The following is a 10,001-nucleotide window of genomic DNA, read 5'->3' on the forward strand; positions in this document are numbered from 1 at the left end:
CATAAGTAACAAATTTTTGGCAAGTTTTAAAGTCATCAATATCTTTCGTAATGGGGGTTACATAACTTTTTATATGACAGTCGGTGCGTATTTTCTGTTTTTCATAAGACACTATTAAGACCGTGTCTGGGAACAATTGTTTGAAATGATATTTTAATTTTAATCGTGTAAAATTTATCGTTTGAAAGAATGCTGTTTCACTTTCATTATTTAGATACATATGTATTTAATTTACATTCTATATTAAGAATATTTCAATGTTTAAGATTTTATATAAAATACATACTACCTTATCAATGATCTTATTATTCCTGACACAATTACTTTTACTATTTTACTAGTACGTTAAATTAACAAAGAATGCAATTAGCGTACAAGATCACGTATCTGCACAAGTGTCTATCGACATTCAGTGGTTGTTAGCTAAAATGAGAAAGAAGAGCAAATCGAGAGGACGACGACGAAGAAGATTATCTCGTACAAAGTCCGTCTCTGTGATTCTTTGGACTTTGGACGTCGAGCTGCTGTTCGACTTGTCCCTTGCATCCGAATGCGACTGCCGATCGCTTTGAAGTACACCGACGACACCGTGTACATATTCTTCCCTGCCAGTATAATAACTTGCGATGAGAAAAAATTAATTAGCCGACCGAGCCAGCTGTGCTCCGTTTAAGTAAACGCGGAGATTAACACGCTTCCGTTTCTTGATTGATTTATGAACAAAGCGGAAGATACATACGAAGGATAAAGTTTCAATTGCGTAACTTTCTTTTATTTTGTTACTTGGTCTTTATAAAATTAAGAAACGAAATTCAACAACGCAAATAAACTGAACAAAATCTTCAAATGAAATGTTAACGCCACATTAGTCCTTAATCAGATTTTACGTTATTTACTTGCTAGTAAGAGAAAAGTAAAATGTTTTAATAATAAAATTTGTCACATAGATCGTATCGTATACGTTGATTTCATATGTAAAGCGCCGACACATAATATAGTATGGCTACATCGTACCGCCGCGTATCGGTACCTTTGCCTAACACATCATTACCAAAATTCACAGTTTATTGTGAATACCAAAATGTATTTAAAATTGTATCTTGGGTTAAATAAACATCATTAAAAAAAAAAGATATACGTTGATTTCATTAAAAGAATTCAAACAATAAAGAAGAAATTGATGAACAATTTCGCAAATATCAGCTGTATAACGTATTACCTCCCTTTTGTAGACACAGACTACTGCGAACGAAAAAGTTACCGTACATACACGTCGAATCAGATAATCTTTCCACTTCGTCCACAGAACAGAAGCGTGTATGCAGATGTGGTTTGCCGAGGGAGAGCCAAGCAGGAACGTAGATGGCATTCCTCTAATTTGTCGGCTCGACTTTGTCGGCTAATCAATCGAGTTCGTGATTACCATGCGCCGCGAGCGTTAACCACGACGAGATTCCACGCTTTTCGTGCTGTATCTATCTACGCGTAATCATAGCTGGAAAGTGTGCATGTGTATGACTAACCTTTATTATCATACTATACAAACTTTCTACGCATGTATGTATGTACATGGATACAGCTAAAGGAATAATGTAGTTAATGGTTCAGGCCACAGTTTAACTTTGACGCATAGTTGAGGATTTCTTAGAAAAAATCAAATGAGATAAAATTAAATTATGTATAAAGTCTTCCCCTATTTATATATGAGTTAATGTGAAATTCATTAATTGATAGGCAGATTACGCAACATTTTACGAAACTTCTCTATGCATGCACCTGGAAGTGAGATTTTGCGGCATAAATCCTCTTTTACAAATGTACTTTCCATGCACAATTAAAAACCGATTACATTCGTTTTGGCGATTATTCAGACAAGCATGGTGAACGTTTCAAGCTCTTTCTACGAGTGCATCTATGTATGTACATATACGCTGGCTTGACGTGCCATACGCGCGTTCGTGCTGCCTGTCGGCAAGCAGACGCACGCATCGCCGCCTTCATTTCACGCATAATTGAAAGCACGTCCCATTTAGCGTCGAGGACGTTCGCCACTTCTCTCGACTGCGGGCTTCCTCTTAAGATAGCACCCGTTTAGTCGTGTCCCGTACGATTAACGTGATTTAAGTATCGTACCCGTTTAACGTCTCAACGAAAATGTCCGCCATAATTCAAGCAGCATGTTTTTTCCTGCATTCTCGCACTTCGTAAACGCGTGATCTTCAGTTCTCGTCTATGAAATTTCATATAGATATATGTTACACAGGCATTTATATTTAATTATACGGTAAAATCTTGATTATCGGACACCAATTAAGAGGACAACCTATTCTTGGAATATCGATTAAAGCATAATTCAGGATGATTTCTTGTATGCGAGATTGGAAAACAAAAGTAAGAATTTATTTCACGCCATCATCCTTAAATAAATAGTAACAAAAGTATTACTTTCCAAGCATTCTATTCACTCCCTTGTTTCCATCTTACCTTTCCTCCTCCTCTGGGCTTTCCTTCCTGTTATTTATTACACTTGTATTAAATAAATCTATTACGTGTATACTTAAATTATATCTATCCATATTCCGAGAAAAAAACATCAAGAACAGACTATTAGCAAATATCCGACGAGCAACTTTCGAATAAAATAGTTCTTAGTACCAAGAATGCTAACTACTGCATAGAAGTGTACCCAAATACTGCAGAACGTTATTATAAGCCATTTCAACAGCTCTTTACACTCATCATGCTAACTTCAACTCCCGAATTGCTCTCCTTTGAAACGCATCATTCAACCAAACGCAATAAACTGTCCACCTTTCCTGCTAATGCAGCGTGTCGTGATGCACGCTACGGAAATCCCACCGATTACAGGGCGAGCCATTTTATCTTCGTGCGTACAAATCCTAACATTTGCGGCTCGCGCTGCGACACGACGATGGATTAGGTTTCGCGATAGGTTACCAGCGTCTCCTTTTCACAGTGTACGATTTGTCGCCACGGCGAACCAAAAACCTTTGGTTAATCCATTACTGTGTACGCGTCGTTTCGGTTTCTACGACGCCCACCAATTTGCTAACCATCGATTTCTGTGCGCTCTCTCGTAAACCGTGGCCCTTCTTCTCTCAGCCGCTGCGGACGCAAATAATACCAAGCCGCCAATCGCGAATTCTAGACCCTTTCCATCCACGTTTTTCCCCCGTACGGTGGTTGCTATCTTTGGAAACGCAGGCGCGGCAACCGTGTCCCTTTTGACGGAACCGGCCACCGTGGCCTCTCTCGTCTGACGTTGCGTTCCTCTTCTACTTGCTTGATGGATTCGCGTGTCTCGCGGTTGTCGGGAACTCAAGAAACTGGTGTTCTCTTCGTGGAATCGGAATTGAATTATGGATATAAGAATAGCGGATCTCTGGGTCCTGGATTGAATTAGTAAATGAATTTGGGACGTTACTTAATTTTGAAAATTTAATAAATTGAAGTGTAAAATGTAAAAATTGGACAATATTAGGAAAGATGATTAGTCTAGAACTAAGCGTTTCGTGATAAGATTTCTGTTGCCGTAGCAATGTTTTTCAATTATTCGATATATTTCGACGTGTATATTCAGGATTCCAGTTTGAGTGAAGATTTGGTTAAACGTCTTATTGTAAATCATTGTGAAAAGCTCGTGGGTAATACCCCATAAACGAAGGAAAGGGGAGAAAGAGAAGCGTAAGAAGTAAGGTGACAAAGAAGGGAAAAGAATAAATTGTCCGAGGAAGATAAAAGGAAAGAGATGTTGCAAAGGAAATGAGTCGTCAAGCGTAGATAGTACTATTTTATCCTCCATTTTAGTAGTATCCAGTTTAGCCGTATTAAATTTGAACTTGCGCTTAACTTATTCTCAAACATCTATTTCAACCATTTGAGCATCATAGTACTCTTCTTTTTAATGAGTTATATAAAATACAAAAGATATATAAATGTAATTATACATAAAGAAGGTATATATTGGAACAAATAGAACGTACAATAGAATATTAATTTCACTTTCTACATTTAAAGATCATGTGATTAAAAGAAAAGCGAAAGGAAGAAAAATGAATTGCTCTTAGGAAATAATTGGAGCTTAACAAAAACGCGTTAGATATATTTCCTCTATTACCGCTAGACAGATGGTGGTTATGCAGGTCCATATACAACTAAATAAACACAATTAAAAATATGAAGTTTAAATACAAAGTTGTATCACCTGCTGAATCTGTTTTCTCTATATTCATAAAAATATTGTCTAGGTATTTACATATCGTGCATATATTCTTTGCATTATAAAATTCCATATTCGTAAATGCATAAACATCCATTCATAAATAGGTTTAGCATAAACTAAGAAATATTCCGTTCATACTGTTCGAATAATTTAACTTTGTAAACGTCACTGTATCGTACCGTTCGGCTGACGAAACATCAGGCAATTAAAAGTCGTACTTTTGTCGGGAGCGTCGCGGCGCGCTTAAGAACCGAAGCGTTTAAGAGTCAACGCTTCCGTTCACACGTGCGTAACGAAAGCTCCGCGGGTCGCGCGCAACGACGCCTTCGAGGAGCAAAATAAAGAGAAGCCCAGTGACTTGCCTCGCGAGACAAGATTTAGGGCCGTCTGAGTATTCGTGTCTGAATCTCCTTGCGCGCGTTTTCCACTCGTCCTGCACGCCTAGCGAGATTCTGCTTGGGAAAATCCGTGCTCCATAAGTCGACGCGCGTGAAATGATGAGAAACGCTAGCAGAAATGAATTCCGTGTGAATTTCAGTCACCAAGAGGCTTACGATTCCACAATTTTCTCAGTTGAGAAAGGTTCCAAGAAGATATAAATGGTTTAACATTAGAGTTATCTGTTAAACTTAACGAACTCATCGAGTTCACGGATTTCTTGTTATATTTTGTTATTTTAAAGAACAGTAAAGTAGCTCCATTGGATGATACCAAGTGAATGAGATACTAATATAACAAAGTACAATAAGATAGCGGTAAAAAGATCACGCATCAACTTGTAAAGCATCGTTGTAAAGGAGAAAGTAGAATCTCTATCGTAGAAAAAGGTTTCTAAATACCACAGAATTGTTTAAATTCCACAAAATTGTCAAAAAATAGGCATGTTTATTTTTTCAACTCTGTAACGTTGTATAAAAACATTTTTCAAGAAAATGAACTAAACAAGATGAAACTTGAGTTTTGTCCTTTAAAATAGTTCTAAGCAAATTGTTGCAGGATTTTTGTTCATAAAGTTATAAGAGTTTACATATACAATTTTTCGTGAAAAATCTCGTGACCCTTTCATTTTTGTTGTTTAATATATTCTAATCATCAGAACTAATTTTAGCCTTCTTTAAGAATATTTATAGCGAAATAGAAATAAATACAAAATAATTAAATGAATTTAGAAAAATAAATGAATATGACATGGATTAGAATATGCGGTTTTCGTGAAAAATTCAAACAAGTGACAACCTGAAAATAAATTTCTATAATGTGTTTCTAGCAAGAAAGTCGTCTTAATTACGTCCTGACAACATGCACCGCTTCTTGAGTTTTATTTACAGCACTTTCATTTTGCTTTACAACCCGTTAAGTGCCATTTTGTCAAGCTCCGTATCCGCCTGCAGATCCGGTCGATACTCATTTCCGCTTCGCTGTCACCGGGAACAACTTTTATCAAGATGATTTGCCTCGCACGATAAACTTCTCTTGACAGCTTCTCATACAGCAACATATTCTCTGTATTTAAATGTATTTAAAGACCATTGAAACCCGAGGAAACGAAGGGGCGTATAATATATTTATTTTAATTTAATTATCACTGAATGAAACTGCTTTTAACTCCGATACGTTTTTGGGGTCACTCTGGATCGAATCGTATTCTTGTATTGTAAGGAAGTTTCCTGAATTTAAGGAAAATATAAATGAATTCTTAATAATATATATAATTCTTCGTATGTATTCATGAATATGATGAATGAATATATAATGTATTCAACATAATTTAATTATCAATACTTCAATGAAACTATTTTTAGCTCTGTTGTTTTCTCAGAGTTACTTTTGATCGAATTGTATTATTCTATTGCCAAGAGGTTTCTTAAGTTTGAAAAATCATAATTGATCAAATAATTTTAGACGTCTTTAAAGGTTGTTGTCGCAACGAACTCGAAGATACATGTTCTTGCGCTTTCATATAACGACCAGCCGTTTAACTTTAGATTCTGTAAAGCTCAATTAGACTCGTGTTGCGTTAACGAGTGCCGAAATAGCGCCACTATTAGCGTGATGTACCGATTAGCCCAGCTTGGAAACGCCTACAAATAGAAGAAACCACGAATGGGTGTAACCTGCCACGGGAAATTATGCGCCAGTAAGTAATTGCATCCTTTGGTCGTCTTTTCTTTTCCTTGTACCTTAAAATCTCCTTCTCTTTATATATTCTGTACCTTAAATAAATAAATAAATAAATAACGTAAATATTACAACAGCAAAATGCAAATTTAATGTAACGTTAAGGAAAAATAGTTAAACATGTAAATTATTAGAAGAGAATAAAAAATTTGTACTTAAGTATGCAATTCACAGAAAAAGTTACAAAGATCACATAAGAATAATTAAAGCTGTAAAAAGTAGAAATGTTGGATTGAACGTAAAATGTAAAAATGTTGGATTGAATGTAAAAGTAGAAATGGATGATACAATTCTCACCCATTATGACTTGAATCTTTCAGATACTGAACTTCGATTCCTATTCCTTGTTTGTACGAGTTCTCATTCCCATAACATATATAACTAAAGTTAATTTCATTATGGAATAATTCGAAAAAGATGTAAAAATCTAAAAGAGGTTTTTTTTAACACTCAATGACAGCGATACCTTAACAACGCACGAATTATCAAAATTAATGGCAGCTATTCTTACTCATCAAATTAACGTTCATCAAAATTCGGTGCAATGGGCGAGCTATTTTGGGTGGTCCGACTCACGTGCATAATCGACGCGTTATTAGACGCGACCGGTCACGTGGGTGTATTTACGTCATAACGAGTATGCATAGCGATCAGCGTTAACGAGCCAGCTCGCTTTCAGCACCGTAAGCGTTGCCATAAGCCCACCAACCGCGTCCCTTGTATTTTTATCGTTCGCCCGCGAACGCCGCCGATGAACGTGTCTCCCATTAGGTTGCTCACCATGCCACCCCCGCACTACGCTTCCTTAACGAGCGCTGTTATCCGAACGATCTTGGCGCGAGCCAATCCACTCCCAGGATAACGATGCACCCTTCTTGGTGTCAATCCGCTCAGCGTCATCGAGATCGTACTAGCTCAACACGAGAATCAATCTCGTTGTGTATTCTACGAAATCGTTCCCCGACTTTGGCTTTTATTCTCTTGAAAATCGATTGACAACTTGAGAGCAGATGCTTTCGTTTTGATATTACGGTATCGGGGATTTAAGTAGATAATTTGATGACAATACCTATTTGGAGAAGGAGTAGGAGCTTTGAGAATTGTTAGAAGCTTCGTAAATGATTGCTGTCAAGTATTACGGCGTGATTTATTCCCTTTTCTTGAAACTCTATTTATTTATATCTCAGTAGATATTTATCAGACTTTCGTGTTCTTTATATTACGTTTTCTATACTTAGAGGAAACATGATTCGTCGATGTCATAGATAATATACAATTACATCTTGATAGTGATTATCTATTTATCATGTATGTAGATAATATTCGATAGGTAAGTTTAAAGTAGGTAATTTCAATAAATGCTTCTATTCGTAAGTTTCAGGCATTGTAAAAAATGGGTTTCGTTCTTTCTTATGTGTTCTTTTAAAAAACTAATCGAATTAAATTTAGGGATTCTGGAAGAGAATGTATTGTTCTAGATAAGTAATATGTAGCGTGAAAATTTCTTTGATGAACTTCTCTCCTTGATGCGTCTTGTCACAAATCAATTTACCTAATACAAAGTCATCGATGTGTAGCGGCACAGAAGTCAAAGGACGACGCGAGTCGAGAGCGACTCATGCTGTTCTTTTGCCTCAGAACATTGATTCAGCCTTGACGCAGAAATATAATAATAAGCAAACTCCGGGCAAAACAATGTCGCCGCTACATGCAACCGTCGAATGAAGACGAATTCGAATTTTCCGACTCTGCTCCGACCAGTATAAGTAAACGGACGCGGTCGCGAGCGACAAAGTATCGTACAGTATCTACAGAGCATCTCCGAGTATCTCACGAGTATTTATCGAGTTACGCGACGAGCATTATCGAGTATTTATTCCGCGATTTTATTCTGCGATTTATATTTTGTACTAACGACTCACGTATACGGCTGTACATTAATTTATTGTTTTAAATATATTCGACTGTTTCAACAACGAGCAATCTCGTTCTTTAAACCTCACGTACTAAGTATCCTCCACAGATGCATCCACCTAATGCGTTTGCGCTATTCACCAAAATTGACGAGACATCAAAATTTCTATAGAATTTACAATTTCGAGAATACTTCTCCAAAATAGTTATACCTACAGATAACTATGTATACTCTACGCTTATTATCCTCGCTATATATATTACTTTACACTTCTCATAAACGATCCTAACTATCCCTAGCACAACTTTGCTTCTACAACATATTCCTATAGCTTCTTGATAGAATAAAAAAATACGAACGAAGCGACCGTCAGTGAAACGAGAAATAGCAAAAACGGCAAAAGGAACAAGATAACCGCATCGAGTTCACAAAATACATGGCAGTTCGTCATAGGCAGTAATTAACAGAGGGATCGATGGTAGAGTATCCGGCCTCGTAACGGGTGAAATTCATCCTTGGTTCAAGCTCGATCACGCCGGCGGATCGCGACCACGGAAGGACAAAAGCGGCCACGGTAGCAAGATGGCGGTCCATGGATCGGTAGGCGCGTCCGTGAATGCAGTTGGCCCGAGCTACGACCAATCAACGACACGGCTGAACCACGTCCGTGCGGTTACGCGGCCACGCCAGCAGCCACGCCGCCGCGAGTCGGCGCGTCAGGGACGCGGCCCAGCAATTGAAATGCGGCTCGCCGCCGGCCGCCAGTTGCCCGTCGACTTGTGCCCCGTGCGGTGCTCTCCACGTGCTCTTTTTTTCCCTGCCGACTTCTTCTCGCCCCCTCTGGTTCCATTACTCGGGTTCGAGAACGCGTATATACGCGGCATGGCAACGAAAAGGTAGAAGGGTTCCTGAAGAAGAGGATCGAGTCGTGGTTCAGAATTTTGTGGTTACAGTTTCGGCCGGACAAGTGCGGTTTCCGTTTGGTGATTTTGATTTTCGGAACACGACGTGATCAGGATATTGGAGAATGAACGCTGGAGATGAGAATAGAAAGAAGGTTTCGGGCGGAAGAAGATTGTGATTTGGAATAACGGATTGTGGTTTTTGAAACGGAAGATTTAGAGGATATTTTTTTTGGAATTGTAGTATATTGTAAGAGAAGAAAAACTTGGATTGGACTTGGAGAGGTGTTTTTTCTTTCTTTTTTTTTTTTTTGGATACTCTTTGTCGTACTGTTTGTTTTGGTACTGAGTGTCGTACTTGAAGAATTACATAATTATATTGGAATGAGAAAGACAGTGAATTGTGAACAGCCTTTGTAGATTTCCAAAGACAAAAAAGTGAAGAAGGCACAAGATCGTTACATTTTCGTGTATTTTAAGAAATTGAATTCTGTCTAAAAAATGTCAAATATTGTAAAGACTGTATAGGATACAAAGACATCAAATACTATGAAGACAGTAACGTGTATAAGTGACATTTAATGGAAAATGTTCTGCGAAATACAGTATTAAGCCTGATAAAAGATTACTTGTAACTAGTATATTCAATGTATGAAAAAATATATAGTTGTATCAATCTTAAACACAATATCTCTTGTAAGAGGAATTATCATATGTATATGTACTAGTGCAAAAGAAAAAGCACTTATGTTAGAAATAAATA

Source organism: Bombus bifarius, unplaced genomic scaffold, assembly GCF_011952205.1.
Source record: "Bombus bifarius isolate JDL3187 unplaced genomic scaffold, Bbif_JDL3187 scf7180000008190, whole genome shotgun sequence".
In the NCBI taxonomy this organism is placed as follows: domain Eukaryota; kingdom Metazoa; phylum Arthropoda; class Insecta; order Hymenoptera; family Apidae; genus Bombus; species Bombus bifarius.